Genomic DNA, 16937 nt, shown 5'->3' with positions numbered 1-16937 from the left:
TGAAAAATTCAACAATTCAATCATATAAGGAAAAAATTTTCCTCAATATTTATGTCAAAGTAGCGGTATGAAAATCAAAATGTTAAACGGAAATTTTTTCCTAATTCTATAGGATAACGCCCAACCTGTTCAAATTCAATCCAAAACAATTCACAAAGAGAAGGCCTCTTATGCCTCATCGTGAAACCATAATCATGCGATAGCAGTAGAGAGTACAAGGTGAAACCACTTCACTTATTCCTTCTAGTAGGGGTTTTTCCCTTCGTCGAAGACACCGCACCCGGCGAGCTGGGTTCCAACCTCCGTCTACTATTAGTTTGTCTTGGCCTATTCTTTACTCGAGAAGCTATCCCCAACTACTTGATGTGCATTTTAACAAGAACTTCAATGAATATTCCTCTCAAATAGGTTTCATGAAAATACTCCTCCACATAGCCACGGAGAACATCCCGGTTAGTGTTCAACCTACTCAAAGCGCACGATAGGAGGAGATCTTTCCGAAAACTCAGAACTTCTTCCTAGAAATTCGAGAGACGAAAAATTTACAAAAGTAAAATGTTAAAACTATTCTAATTGTATTATAGCTCAACGAAACGACAATGTCCACCTGCTTGTAAGCCGGCAATAAGGCTTTAGGTGACCATTGCTGAAGATACTCATACACGAAAACTCCGCAGTCATCACTGAATCACGAATACACCAGGGTCAGTTACCGCCAAAACTGGTAACATTATACTAACTACCTCAAAAATCCATGTGAGGACGAATATAACACTCTAACCTATTGTGTTGCCTAGGTACAGGGAAATAAATAGTGCAAAGTCCAGAATCGGTAGGAACGTGGCCAGGGTCTAACAATGAGAGGATCTGTTCCATCCTTCTCGACTATACATAATCAATCACCAGTGTAACACAAATAAAGGTTAACTTAATAGATACATAAGTTGACAAAGTTTACATATCATACTCACCACCGGGGAGTCTAGTTGCCTCCTTTCAAACTTCGAACACTTCCGATGGATGAAGTCAAGCACGTAGACACAAATAAAGGTTAACTTAATAGATACATAAGTTAACAAAGTTTACATATCATAATCACCCCCGGGGAGTCTAGTTGCCTCCTTTCAAACTTTAGACACATCTGATGGATGAAGTCACGCACGTAGACTACTCTACTCCTACGATCGAGTACGTAAGCCCACCAGTGCTGGTTCCATAAAAAGGGTCCCATAATCTAGAAACAAATACCCACTACATGGTCCAAAAAAAAAGAAGTGTTCACAATGCATGAAATGACGGGAATTATGGCACGTTTACCAAATTTTTGTTTGCTATCCGAATGCGCCTGAAGTAAGGATGATCTTCTACTCCCTGCAGCGGTTGGTATGTCCCTGACTGATATTGGCTAAGGTCCGATGCAAGTGACGCCTTATACACCCAAATTAAATCTTTAGGTCAAACGTCAGCATTAATGATAAAGCTAGAGAATTGGAACAAAGAGTTTCGGACAACGATTACCATCAAGTACAGGCTAAGACAAACACATTCTTCCAATCGAGCGTCCGAGCCTTCGATATTAAGAACCTCGGTGACAGAATGCATAAGCTAACATAGCAGAAGAAATTGTTTCCAGTGGAATGCAATGCAATGACGAGACAAACTAAATTCTTTTTATCAATACTTACATGGTTGCTTATCCAAAGTCCAGGTTTTGCACTTGTGGTATCCGCCTGAGCCAAGTAGTGGTCAAATCCAATCGCAATCACCCTAACATAGGAAAAAAATACTCTTTAGAAAATGTGACCCAATTAAAAGGAGTTCTCCAACATGGAATTGATATGATTAATCGTGATTACTGAAAACACAGCAAAAGCAAACATACGCAGTAGGTTCAAGCCTCATGATTGATGAACCATCATCCGTGGCAACACAATATACATAAACCTTGTCTCTCAGCTCAGCTGGAGAACGATCTAAGGCCTCGTAGAGAACCAACTCTCATGACACAGGGCGACTTCCGTTGCAATGGGTGATAATCATTTATCTTCTCCTGTTTTGCTTGCCTTGTCATTAGCCACGAAAATGCGTGTTACATCATCACCTTCCGAGCTAGATACAGAGTTGTTGTCATCATTAGACGCAACATTCTCTCTGCTATCCCAAGAAGCCATTTTACCATCCACGGGAGCCTTATCACTGTCCTCAGAATGACGGTCAATATCATCATCTTGAGCCTCCTTATCATTCTTTTTGGGTCCTCATCGATAATCTTTTAAATATTCTGCCTCATAACCTCATTGTTCTCCTTGCCATATTCACTTACCTTGCTTCGGACAACATGCTTCTTTGGCCGCTTGGATCCCCTACTAACAACAGGGCCTGCTGACTTAGCATCCTCTTTCATCAGCCTGATTATCTTCTCCTCAAAGATGCAATGCTCGTACTCGGCCATACAACGGATCAACTAAAACAAAAACAAATGGACACTTTAAGTCATCCTACATCCATAAAAAATATGTACATCAAAGTAGGTTTTAACCAATTGGATTCTTCCACTGCGAGGGGACGAACAAAACAGACTCAGCATCCTTACCAATCGAATACAAGAATCCCTGCAAATAAGATTCAACTTCCAATTATTGACACTAGGTTTTATCCAGCCAACTTACTAGTATGTGAAAATATAGACTTTGATGGAGTGATATGAACTAAAAATGCTCACCATGGGAGACAACTTATCAGTGTGTATCTATTTCCTCATCAGCTTGTTATTCTAAAAGTGTACAAGTGAAAACTTACCTCTACCAATTGTTGCCTCGAACCTTTGCCACTGCAAGTATAGAGCCTGTAAATAAAAGTTTAAAGAAATAAACTCCTGTGTTAAACATGGTTAACTGTTACATCTGCATGAATCGCCTAATAGAGAACTAACAATGTATTTGATGGACGTAGATCTGCTTCCAACAATAGGAACAAACATCCTCCTTTGGAGCTGGGCTTTGGAGACCTTCTCTGATAACTAGACATGGCATCCATCAACTACCGGTGGATTAAGAAGCTCCAATTGTACTTTCTGCACCTCCTAACGTGAAGCAAAGCTCCCAGCAATTTGGTGCTTGGCTTGTTCTTACTTGTCGGGCATAAAAAGGCTCCAAGGAGATGCAACAAATAAGCACGCCTCCACCGATTGTCCTCTCCTGCTTCCTGTATGATCCGGCTTAGAATAGGAGTATCAAGATGCTTAAACTTCACCAACTCAACCTTCTCTGCCGGATTCAAGTTTTTGAATTTTGGAACAGCTAGACCTAACAATCTGCACATTACTCATCATGCTCTTAAATGCCAAAAAAACATCTCACAACTGTCTTATTGGATGAGTTCTAACAACAAAATTCATACACTAAAGTGGAATATTTACCCTCAGTTGGAAATTCAAAAACATGAAAAATATCGTCCACTCTCACAGGGATTGTGAGTGAGTTACTTTCGATGCACATTTTTTTCAAGCAAAACGCCTCCACAATGTGGAGTAATAAATGTAGATCCATTCTTTTGACATCTAGAGAAAGCAGGGCACCAAACCCCATTTTCTCCACAGCCTCCCTCTGCTCGGTGCTAAGGTTAATGTTCACCAGCATCATCCGAAGTGCGGAACACCTAGTCATCAACATGGACTAAGAATAAAAGAAATTTATCAACACCACAGCATGCAAAACATGCGAATAATGGGGTTTAATTAATACAATTTGCTTACCTCTGTATGCTTACTTCCTGTAGCTTCCCCTGAATGCCCTGAATCATGAGATAAACCAGAACTACTTTACCCATCTTCATTCCACACAATAGGAGAAAAATAAATTACTTTAAAAATTTTTTTAGTAAAATCAATCCATAAGTTCAGTCAATGATCCTGCCTACAGATACAAAAAGCACAGTTACTTCCTCTGTGATGAGTCCTCCGAATAGGTTTTTTATGGGTCATGTGTCAACAATAAATCTTAAAAATTATACAATTAACTGAGATCATTACCAATATACAACAACAACATGAGAAGTCACCACCTAAGTAATACATGTACTAACATTTATCTGTTAACACATGCAATAAGGAAAAGTGACAAAGATTAAAGCATAAGTTCAACATCAAATGAAATAGGGAGTTAAATGTTAGCGACGGAATTGATGAAGGCCAAACGTTAGTTTAGAATTTCTCAAAAAGGATTGCTTCATGAATAGTATAGTTTCAAACTAACAAATGACCCTAATCAAAGTTTAAATAAAGATTGTCACAATACAAACCAAAATAACTAGGAGTTTTAAATCCCGAATCATTCTCCCTTGAAATTGCAATCAAGTGCTCAATTATTGGCTATAAGGAAATGGAGGTTTTGGTTGAAATAAGCAAGAACTGTAAATAGTAATAAATTAAACAAGCATGCAAAGAATTAAACTAAAGGAAATTAAAGCAAAGAAAAGGAAATTCAAATACTAAAAGAGTCTTGGAAAGGGATGAGAATCAAGGTTTCCTATCCTAGTCATTGACCACAAACATGACAATTATGAAGAGTTAGTCCCACTTAGTCGACCTCTATACATTGAGAAAAGTCAAATAGGCATAATTGAATTCAATCCACAAATCCTAGCCAACTCATTAATTAAGTTAGTGAAAGACTAGCGTTAATGGAAACCAAATCAACTAACAACCCTAAATTACCAATCAATAATGGACATCAATGACTCAAGGTCACCTAAGTCCTCAATCCCAAGCCAAGAGTGTGAAAAACTACACTAGAACTAAAAGAGACATTTTATCAAACACTTGGCATGCATAAAAGGAAAAACATAGTACATTGCATGAATAATAAAATCTAAACTCCCAATTGCAAAAAAAAAAAGAATAATAATAACTCAATTAAGCAACAATAAACACAAAAACATCAAATTGCAATAAATGGAATCAAAATTAACAAGGGTTCATAAAACTAAAATAACAATAATAACGTATAAAAAATACTATTTGTTTATCAATTTTACAAATTACTTTCAATAAAATGTTCAAATCCAAAAATTAGAGATAATATAATTAATTTCTCTATTTTCCAAAATAGAAGTATTAATATTTTAGAATATTAAGTAGTTAGTTCAAATCATATAAAATTCTTATTATTTCATTACTGACGTTATAATTTAAATATAGGAAATAACTCAATAATTATGAAATTAAGTAAAATCTTAATTTTAATTATCAAAACTTGATTTAATCATTCTCAATGAAATAATTTCAGAAAGAAAAATCTCTAATAATAAATAAATTTGAAATCAGCTCATAATATGGTTCTTCAAAAATTCTGGGTCTTACAGTCAATCCCCACCATGAGGTATTTGACTTGTCTCGGAGCCCGGAAAAATGGTCCGAGGAGATCGAGTCCCCATTTTTGCAAATGGCCATAGGTAGGTGACGCTAATAAGCTCTTCAAGAGGTGCTACATGAAAATTGGCGTGCTTCTGGCAAGGCAGGCACTTTTTAACAAACTCGGCTGCTTCTCTTTGTAAGGTCGGCCAGAAGAAGCCGGCCTGGATCACCTTCTTGGATAGTGATCGAGCTCTTAGATGGTTCCCACATATGTCATTGTGTACTTATTTTAGGACCTCCTTTGTGTTAGAGGACGGATGCATTTTAGGAGAGGTGTTGATGTGCCTCTTTTATATAGGACATTGTGGACCAATGTATAATTTTTTGCCTCATTTATAAGTCTTCGAGCCACTTTTCCGTCCTTAGGGAGGACATCAAATTTAAGATAATTGACTATAGGAGTCAACCATCCTAAATTTTGGTTAGATATAGTCATCACATCTGAGTTGTCATCTCTCTTTGATATTGATGATGCATAGAGAGTCTCCTGGATGAGGTTTCTATTGTTGTCCCCTGGCTTGGTGCTGGCTAGCTTAGAGAGGGCATCTGCTCAGGCATTTGATTCTCGAGTTATACATCGGATCTCTCTTTCTGAGAACTGTGCTAGTTGTTCTCGTGCTTCATTTAAGTATTTCTTCTTGTTAGGATCTTTGGCTTGATAAGTGCCATTAATTTTTTAAGTCACCACTTGAAAGTTACTAAACACTATCAACCTTTCTACTCCTACTTCTTTAGCTAGCTTCAGACCAATAAGCAAGGCCTCATACTCTGCTTGATTATTAAAAGCAGAAAACTCGAATCTTAACGAGAGTTATATTTGAGTTCCTTGCTCGCTTTCCAAGATGATCCCTGCTTCGCTGTTGGCTTTATTGGACGAACCGTCTATGTATAGGCTCTATATTGTTGGGATTTCCCGACTTTTAGTGTATTTCGCTACGAAGTTGGTGAGATACTGAGATTTGATTGTTGTCCAAACTTTGTATCTCAAATTGAACTCGGATAAATCTACAACCCATTGTAACATCTTTCTCGCTAGGTCAGTTTTTGGAAAAATGTGTTTCATTGATTGGTTGGTATGGACCTTTATAGTGTGAGCTTGGAAATAAGGTCGGAGATGTCGAGAAGTGAGGACAAGAGCATATGCAAACTTTTCTATCTTTTGATAGTTTATTTCTACTTCTTGTAATGCTTTACTGACAAAGTAGATATGTTGTTGTCCGTTCTCATCTTCTCTGATCAAGGCCGAAGCTATAGCTCGACTCACCATTGCCAGGTAGAGAACGAGCTCTTATCCTTCTATAGATCAGTTAAGTATGGGGGGTTGACTTAGAAAGGCTTTGAAGTCTTGAAAGACTTGCTCGCATTCTGGTGTCCACTCGAATTGTTTCCCCTTTCTAAGAATCGAGTATAGGGGTAATGATTTCAATGATGGCCCTGCTAGGAATCTGGATAAATCTGCCAACCTTCTATTCAATTGTTGAACTTCTTTAAGACAAATCGGGCTCTTCATGTCTATTATAGCTCTACATTTATCCAGGTTTGCTTCTATACCTTTTTGAGTGAGCATGAATCCTAAGAATTTTTCCACCACTACTGCGAAGGTTCATTTTGAGGGGTTTAATCTCATCTCATGCTTCCTTATTATAGAAAACACTTCGGAGAGGTCGGACAAGAGAGTTGATTCTATCTTGGTCTTAACAAGCATGCCATCCACATATACCTCCATAAGTTTCCCCAGGTGGTAAGAAATAACTTGTTCATCAGTTACTAGTATGTTGCTCCGGCATTCTTTAATCCAAAAGACATTACTACGTAACAATAGTTAGCCTTTTAAGTGATGAATGAGGTCTTCTCTTGGTCCGATTTATACATCAAGATTTGGTTATATCTCGAGTAAGCATCCATGAAGGATAGGTATCGATAGCCTGAGGCTGAGTCGATCAGAGCCTTAATGCTAGGGAAAGGGTATGTGTAGCACCCTAACTTTTAACACCTCATGATCGCACTAAAGCTCCGGGCATTACCTGACTTTACTCCTTGAATTTCATACTTTATTTGTTTAATATTGAGCCTTTACACGTTAACTTGTTATAGTTTTTAAGAAAAACAAATTTTTTTTGTTATATATTTCAAGCTAAACTATGTCAGATAAACATATACTCACATAATTACTATTAATACATAATAATTGTTCATGCAAGACTCAATTACAAACCTACCCTCTGTAAAAAATATAACACTCTAGAAACATCAAGGGCGAGGGGACTAAACCCAGAAGCAACTAGCCAAATAAGTCTTCTATTCATCCGTAGCTTTCTAATTAGTCGTCCTATCTGTACCTTTGAAAAGGTTTTTGAAAAACCTTTGGGGTGAGAACAAAGCCACACGTTCTCAGTAGGGAACGTGAACGCCATAATAAATAGAGTAAATACAAAATAGTTAATTCATATCATAAAAACAATTTTACTTAGAAATAGTTTTAACTCCATTTCTTTAAATTACGTTACTTAGACAAAATCTCAGTCTCATTAACAATTCCTTATATGTAAATAACATTCCTCAAGTTACTGCAATATCTAAATAAGCTAGCATCACAAATAATATACCTAAATCCAACATATAAACATCAGTCCTCAGTACATTATTAAGACCACAGCACAAGTAATGTATCAAATCAAGCACACAAGGAACTCACCAAAACAACACCACAATCACAAATAAACAAAATAAAACAAACACAATCAAATGTAAATGTGCAAATAAGATGATGCATGCCTGTTCCTAGTGCAAGCCATGAGCTCATGCGTTGGTTGTCTACCCACAACCTGACGTTACTCGGAGTGAACCCCGAATACGGTTCCTTTACTGTGTCAGTTAGACACCTTGGCATCACGGTTACCCGTGTCAGTTAGGCCTCATCATAATAGCATTTTAATGTGCATCACAGTAAAAAATAATACTATCAATTAGGCGAACATTCCCGCATTAGCAATCTCAAGCTATCAATTAGCCGTGCACTTTCGCATTAGCAGTTTGGCGCAAGACCCGTTTAACATATAATTCTCAATTATTTATTTCATTCTTTACTTCCCTTTTCTTTTCATCTAAGTACCACGTCCATTCTTTAATTCTCACTTTCTTTTCTTTCCATTATGCCTCCACTTCACCTTACAGCTAAGCATACTTCCGCATCACCAAGAAGCTTGAAAGTACCTCCACATCACCGTGAAACTAGGCGTACCTCTGCATCACCACTTAGCTTTAAACATGTCCTAGGGATAACATACACACTTTTGTTTAACTAAGCTGTTACATTCTGCCAAATTTGGACATATCTTTTGGATCTAAATTAAGTTTTACCACGTTTGGATTAGAATTGAATCCAATAGCCAGCTTAATAAAATCTGCTGCCGTACTCAAGAGAATTCAGAAAAAATACAACAAGCAGCTCTGTTTTTGATAAATTCATAATAAATCCAATTTTAATCCGACACTTACATATTTTGGTGAGAATACACTTAACACCCCCAAGGTTAAGGACAAACAAATTCCAAATCCATAGCACCTCATTTGGTTAATTAAATATCAGTTCAAAGTGCTGCCCTGTTTCTTTAAATTAGTTATGAATTTCCTATGAACAGCCCAACTTCCAAGAGACATAACTAACTCTACAAAATAGTAATGGATATGAAATTTGTACTCACTTAAAATAGACTGATAGATATTTAAAATTCTATTAGAAGCAACTCAAAATTCTAAATAAATCAAAAGTTATAGTATCTGGAATTTGGTACTGTGGAACCAGAAAACCAGAAAATTCTGAAGCAACCACTAAACTTCAAAAATTTATATCTTCCAAACCACTTGGCCAAATTCCCTTAAATGTTTATGGAGAAATCTTGACCTCTTGAAGTTTGACAGAAAAATAATTTGGATTGAAAATTATGTCTATATTGCTCCCATTTTTTATTTTAAATTTCTGCCAATTATGCAGAAAATTTTGTATTAAGTAATTTTAACAACCCTTCATACCATATTTTATATTCAATCCTAAAATTCCTCTAAAACCACAATTTTAACTCTCTTTGGACTAACCAAATTTGTCCAAGAACACTTAATTCAATATATCACGATTTCATATCATAGGTGCAACATAACCATATTATCACAGCATCCATTCTTTAGCATCTCATCTATAACAATATATCTCAAGTTATGATTCATCAAATAAATTTTCAGCAGCCATATCAATATTCCATACTGAAAATCATCATTAACAATTACTAACAGCAAGTATAAATTCAAAATACACAACATCATCAATAATTACTACATGAAATTATTAAACCAATCACCAATCACAGCTATGATTCAACTCAATTCTAACAATTATTCACACAAAGCAACCATAAACTATTTGCAATTACTCATTTAATTTTATTGGTATTCATAATTTAAAACCTTTATTTTTTAAACAAATCTCCTACCTCGTTTGTGATTTAACTACATGACAAAACCTTTGAAATTCTGATTTTGCAGCGACGGCATCAAATCCGACCATCCCCGTAGCAGTGGCAGCTTCAATCGCGACTCGAAATATCCGGAACTCGATCTATGTTACAAAACCTCAAAATCTCAAATAAATTCATAACAGAATTCTTATACACTAGCAGTGAGGGTTTCAAGGCTAGAACAACTTACTACGGTAAAAAAGAAACAAGGCGACGGAGCGGCAGTAGCTCCAACGATATTTTTCGGCAGCCAGGCACGACGGCGGGGTTTTCTCCTCCTCTGGCGAGTGTCCCTGCTCTCAGTTTGCATTCTGCTTGTTTTATCTCCTTCAAGCAACTGTGACCCTATCCAGTGCCGACCCGAACAGCGGCGACGGCAACTGAGCTTTGGCGGTGGCGATGGTGGCAGTCCTGACGGCAAGCTCGCAGCAATAGACGTCATGCTGAACAGCTCCTCCTCTCACCCGTGCAAACTCTCCTCCCAGTGAAATCAACTATGACGAAAACCCAACAGTAGCAGTGACGGGTCGGTGGCACTCCACAGATGGCGATGGATGCGAAGAAGATAACAGCGGCGGCGCGAGACAAGGCATAGCGCGATGGTGGCGAAGCAGCAGCCCTTCCTTGGCCGGTGCGATCTTCTCCTCTGATTCTCTCTTCCTCGTCAGAGCCTCACTCTCAGATCTCTCATTCTCTCTTTTCTTTCTCTTCAGATTTCTACTGCTGCTATGTTAGCATTTTGAAAGAAAAGGAAACGGTGTGGCGGTGAAGGAATTGAAGAAGTTAGGGTTTCATTTTGGGGGTTAGGGTTTTGTGTATGAAATTGGAGATTTTGGGTAATTTAGTAATTTTAATAAAATTAAAGGGTAATATAGTAATTGAAAACTAGTTTTGAATCCAATAATAATATCTATAAAATTATCATTTAATCATCAATTTAAAAATTATTTTTAACTCAATACTCTAATTTAATATTTGGAGATAATCAAATTAGTTTTCTTTAAATTATAAAATAGAGCTATTAAATTTAATTATTCAAATTAAAACATATAAAATTCTTATTATCATTCAATTAATAAACCTTTAAATCATATATAAAAAACTGCTTAATTGATATATAAAATCTCTTAAGAATTTAATCTCAATTAAATATAATAAATTATAAATAAATTTCTTACTTTTTTTTAAATTTGGGGTCTTACAGTATGGATCTTTAGGACAAGCTTTATTGAGGTATCCTTCACTTTCTATTTTGTTTCTTTACCAAAATTACATTGGTCAGCCACAATGGATACTTTATCTCTCTTATGAACCCTGCTTCTAATAGGGCTTGCATTTGTTCTTCCACGACCTGTGTCCTTGTTGGTCCAAGTTTTCGACACTTTTGTTGAATAGGTTGAGAATCTGAGTACATGGAGAGCTTATGAGACATTAGGTCGGGATATATACTAGGCACGTTAGAGGCTTTTCAAGCGAAGAGGTCGGAATTATATGCTGCAAGTCGGTTCAAGGTTGTCCAGCCTATTAGGACATTATATGCTGAAGTGACATCGTCCATGATGTAATCGATGCTTAACGTCTTTGACTTCACGCCTTTTTCAGAAGTAGTGTATAAAGAGATATACCCCAAAGGCCCGATCGGCGTGTCCCCCCCAATCCGAAGATGTTATTTGGATGCCTTAAGATCCTTTTTCTCCAGCTCGAGTTTGTCAAAAGTAGTTTTAAACAATATATATTCCGAGCTACCTTGATCTATAAGGGTTCTATGGAGGTTTGCATTAGCGAGGATCATTGTTATCACCATTGGATCGTCATGACCAGGTGTTATCCCTTGAGCATCTTCTTTAGTGAACGAGATGGTTGGCAAGTCGGGAGATTTGCTATCATTCCCGATTTGGTATACCTCTTTAAAATGCCTTTTTTGTGATGATTTTGATATTCCTCCTCCAATAAATCCCCCAATAATCATGTATATGTGTCACTTGAGAGTTTGAGGTGGACATTCTTGTTATCCTCCTTCTTCATCTCTTTTTCTTTTCCTTTGATTGTCTAACCTATCTGCCAAGTACCTATCTAGTCGACCTTCTCTTGCCAACTTTTTAATGACATTCTTTAAATCATAGCAATCGTTGGAAGAATGCCATAGAGTTTATGATACTTACAATATTTTGTCTGACTTCCTACCTTTTTGTGTTTGATTGGACGAAGAAGAGGAAACTTCTATTTAGTATATAAAAATGATAGAGTAGCGTGTGGTGCCTCTGACATTGACACTGATTCCAGATTCAAACACCCTCTTATCTCGAGATTCTTGAGATTGAGAAAGGCATCCAAAGAAAACGAGGTTAGTGAATTACAACTGGCTTCTATTTGTAGGTCTTCCAAATCATACTTGTGCTGTTGTTGCTCCAAGAATTCAAATTTTGGGCAATTTAGATTTCCAGCTTTTGCAGAGATTTGGGTAAACAATTGTTCGAAAAGGATACAGCAGACAAACAATAAGAAATATACACTTCTTTGAGACAACATAGATGGTTGATGCTCCTAACGTTAAATTCAAAATTCACCAAGGATTGACATCCCCTTATTGATAAAGCATCCCCACGAGATAGAATCTCATTAGACCTTTTTTCATGATCTCCCCGTATTTCCAGTTTGCGAATTTTAGAAGCATCTGACAAAGAAGAAACCATTCTCAAGAATACGCCATTAAGCATATCTCCCTTTAACATTGGACAATCTTTTATTCGAAGTCTCTTAAGTTGGGGAAAAGCTTTTTAGTCAATTACGTGCCACTCCTGCAAGCATAAAATGTTATGAAATTCCAATGTCTCTAGTGAGGGAAATGGTGCAGTAGGCGATGAATCATGATATCTTTCATTCTTGTAAAACTCATCACCAATACGCTTAAGCTGATCAAAACCTTCAATGCGGAGGGTGTAACACCTTCACTATCAGAATGTCACGCTTCCGACTGTGCCATTATGATAGCAAGGGTGTTACGTTATCCGGCTACGCCACTCTGATAGTGAGGGTGTTACAAAGGGACTTAAGAGATGACAACTATCCAAGTGAAGGAAACATGCAGCAATTCTTGCAAGACTCTAGAGATACATAAGTCATATTATGAAATGGGAGAAACTTTGCCTGTTGTGAAACATTTTATAAGCCAATTTATTGCTGCAGGTCTAAATGTAGATAACCAAGTCAAAGGCCTACTTCTTCAAATGCAACAGAGACAGGTAAATACTAGTTTGAATTCAACTACACAACATCCTAGAATCCTTTCCTATCTTTCCCCTTCTTGGTTGAGAGAGTGGTTGCTGCGTGCAGTGTTTTTTTTACATTTTTTTAGATTCTGAAGTATCTTGATGAAATTGAGGAGATGAAATGTTGAGATATATCCAAATAATAACAACATTTATTAAAATCCTGATGAATGGTTTCAGATTCCTTCTTAGGGATATTTCAAATAATAATATAATTAGCTCCATTCCTTCTTCCCTCGGTGACTTCGAACATCTTCTAAAGCTGTGAGTACTGTAGCAAGTTTCTTGTTATTTATTTGTTTTTCAAATCTGGTAATTTCTCTTTTACTCATGGCTATTATTTGATTTTTATAGGAACCCGAGCAAAAATCATATAACTAGATTTATTCCAACAGAATTTGCTAATCTTAGAAGTGTTATGGATATGCAAGTCATTTATCTTTTTTTTCTCTTATGAAATCTATTTTATCCTTTGTTTACTTCCCTTTCTTTTCTATTTGCTAATTGGTTTTTGTTTTTCTATGTTGTAGTGACTTGTCAAATAATCAACTCTCTAGCTTGATTCCTCAAGAACTTAGTCAGCTTCAGAATATGGTGTCATTGTAAGTTTAGATGCTGAAAATTAATAATTTATTATCTGTATTAGAACAAAAATTTTTGTTAATGATCTTAGACTCTTGGAGTGTTAAATAATTATCAATGATTATCTCTATTAGCATTTTTAATTTTATTTTTTGAAAATGTTATATAGGAGGCTACAAAATAACAAATTATCCGAGGATGTAACGTCACTTGTAAATTGCCTTAGTCTCTCATTGTTGTAAGTTTGTATTTTTTTAATTTTTTTATATAATTTGGTAGCATAGTTCTAGGGATTGGACAACACACTACAACATTTTCAGGTTGAGGCAACATTTAAAAGTGTTGCCTAAAAGCTAATAAAATGTTGCTTTTGATCTATGGCAACACCTTTGGACCTAAGGAAACATTTTTGGGCGGCGTTGCATATGCAGCCGTTGCCTTAGATCAAAGCAACACTTTTTTGTTTCAAAAGCAACGCTTTTGAGAGCAACACTTGGTAAGTGTTACCTTTAGTTGAAAAACAACAACACTTCAAAGGTGTGTTTAAGACAACACTTTTGCAGTTTTGTCTCTTCTCTCGTATTTTGGTCACTACTAAAAAGTGTTGCCTATTTGCAATAAAATACAACTCTTTTACGTGTTGCTTATAAGTTGGAATTTGCAATCCTTTGAAGTGTTGTCTATTAGTTTTGAATATTCAACCCTTTAAAGTATTGCCTTTTCTTTTGGATATGCAACCTATACAAGTGTTGCCTTTTCTTTTGGATATGCAACCTATTCAAGTGTTGTCTAATATTCAAAATATACAACTAATAAAAGGTTGGCCTTTTAATAAAAATAACAATTATTTTTGTAATAAAAATACAAAAAAATAAAATTTACAATAAATTTTTTTGTTCATTCATGTGTAATTATTTTAATTAATAAATAAATTTGTGCACAATAAAAAAATTGTAAGAGACAAAACAACTAATAATAAAATTCTAATTAAAATAGATATTAAAAAGTTCAATTAGTATTTCAAATACATGTTCATCAACAATTCTCAACAAAATAATAAAATTTTTCTCTAACAATAATTGTCATAACAAAATAGTAATTAATATTTATAAAAAAGATGTCAATCTACTTGCATATTTTATATCCATGCTTGACTTGTCCTATATGCTAAATCTGCAAATAATACACAACAAAAGATAAGCAACTTATCATTAAAACTGAAAAATTATAATAAAAATTTCTTTATGATATTAAATACTATAGATATAAAAGCAATAAATAGGTCTAAAAAATTCCTTCTAAATAACAAGAGTAAAGGGTAATAGAATCTATGACAAACACAAAGCTCTTGAACAATTGATTCTATCATATTCAGTATATATTAATCAAATCAATTGACTCTATCATATACCTCAGAAATACACATATATGTGACATAGCCATAGAAAAAAGCTAGATGCAGATCTTGCAAATTTATATCAGATCAGAGTCCAAACAGATAGTTCTATTCTTTGGAACCATTAACTGGGGACATATTAATTAGAGGATAGCCTTGAACTGTTATCTTCTCCAACTTCATCTTCAGGTTCATCAAATGGATAGAAGTAAGGTTTAGGAGACATTTTTAGCAAGTCTTCATCTTGTACTAGCATCTCCACAACTCACAAATAGATAAAAGTAAGGCATACGAGGCATTTTTAGTTGACTATCACTATCAGACAAGTCCACTCACTAGTCATCACCATTAATTTGTTCACGTAATATTATCACTCTTTTATGAATCACATACACACACATATACATTAAGATAGCCAGGTAATAATACTTAGACTCATTCATATATAAGGGGATGTTTCATATATAATTTTTGTGCAACTTATTTTAAATTCAACTACAATAATCAACCATAAGCTTCATGTATTCTTATCATGCAAAACTACAACTAAGTAGAGTCATCTTTTTAAATAAAAAACTAAGGCAATAGATTAAGTAAGAGAACCTGCAAGGTCAAGATGTGTCCGACTAAGCTTAAGCCAATCCATTTGACTATATTCTTTTTCAAAAGGAACTTTGGTCCGAGATGCTGGCTTTGCAACAGGACTCTTCAGTTGTGGAGACCTCTGAATCAAATTCATCCCATCACTCGAGAGAAATGAATGTAGGAGAGAAGGGAGATCATCATTATATCCAGTGCTATAGAAAATTCTAGACAGAGGGCAATAAACAAGGGCTAGCAGAAATAATAAAATTTTGACTTCAGCAATACTTGAAAATTATTCTTTTTCAAACAATTTCAACAATGGAAATTTGCTATTTTGTTTATATAATAACTTGAATGAAAAAGAATCACATTAAAATTTAACAATTATAAAATAAATATAGGAACAAAGTATATAAGAATGGGATATTATAAAGCTTTTAATCCTTTTTAAGTGAATTTTATAATTTTGAATTTTCAAAAATAAAAATAAATGCTTACATGACTTGTTTCCAAGTAAATTTTTCATTACAAAAAATATTTTCCAAAAGAGAATTGAAGGAAACAAGATCTTATGGATTGCTTTGACCAAGCACTATTGAACCGTTGGATTAGTCTTAGAATTGAGTAACAAAATTCATGGTATCAAACTATTTAGAAAGATTCATTACCTTCAAGGTGGTCCCCACTTCCCACATGTTACAACCATTGTTTTTTTTTGCATACACTGAATCATGATTCAGACTCAAAACTGGTTCCAATTTTTGTTGAAACTGTGCATGCAATAGCACTTGCATATTTTGGGTCTAGCATTGCATATTAAATAGTAATCAGTGGATTTTTCATACCCGACACCACCACAAAAGAAAGATGAACAAGGAAAATCCAAATTCCAGAAATCGAGATCTGGATATGCCACTGCTATATAAAAATTAGTTACCAGGTTCCAAAGAATCAGCATTGTGTCATTCTTCAATAGTATGAAGCCTCTACATGAACCGATAATCCTAGTGCTTTCATACTTATAATTTCATGAAGATGAACCCTATAATCATTATGAATTGATGTTCCTGCTATTTTTACACGAGAAGCATTAGAATAATCACCGGATAAATCACGGGACAAATATAAGAGCTTATTATTAATATTGTTGGTAAGATCAAAATGCAATTTTGCAAAGTGGA

The 16937-nt window shown here is 35.3% G+C and overlaps 1 long non-coding RNA gene across 1 annotated transcript; it reads right to left on the bottom strand.

The window, feature by feature from the left end:
* Positions 1-9607: 9607 nt before the first annotated feature.
* Positions 9608-10674, bottom strand: LOC140177891 (uncharacterized). The gene is made up of 2 exons (XR_011869468.1): positions 10115-10674; positions 9608-10025 (listed from the first exon to the last, which is right to left on the bottom strand). It is a non-coding gene; the product is annotated as an uncharacterized lncRNA (long non-coding RNA).
* Between the last annotated feature and the right edge of the window lie 6263 nt (positions 10675-16937).

The sequence above is a fragment of the Arachis hypogaea genome, chromosome 2, assembly GCF_003086295.3.
Source record: "Arachis hypogaea cultivar Tifrunner chromosome 2, arahy.Tifrunner.gnm2.J5K5, whole genome shotgun sequence".
Taxonomy (NCBI): Eukaryota; Viridiplantae; Streptophyta; class Magnoliopsida; order Fabales; family Fabaceae; genus Arachis; species Arachis hypogaea.
This window is presented reverse-complemented; position numbering and strand designations above follow the sequence as displayed.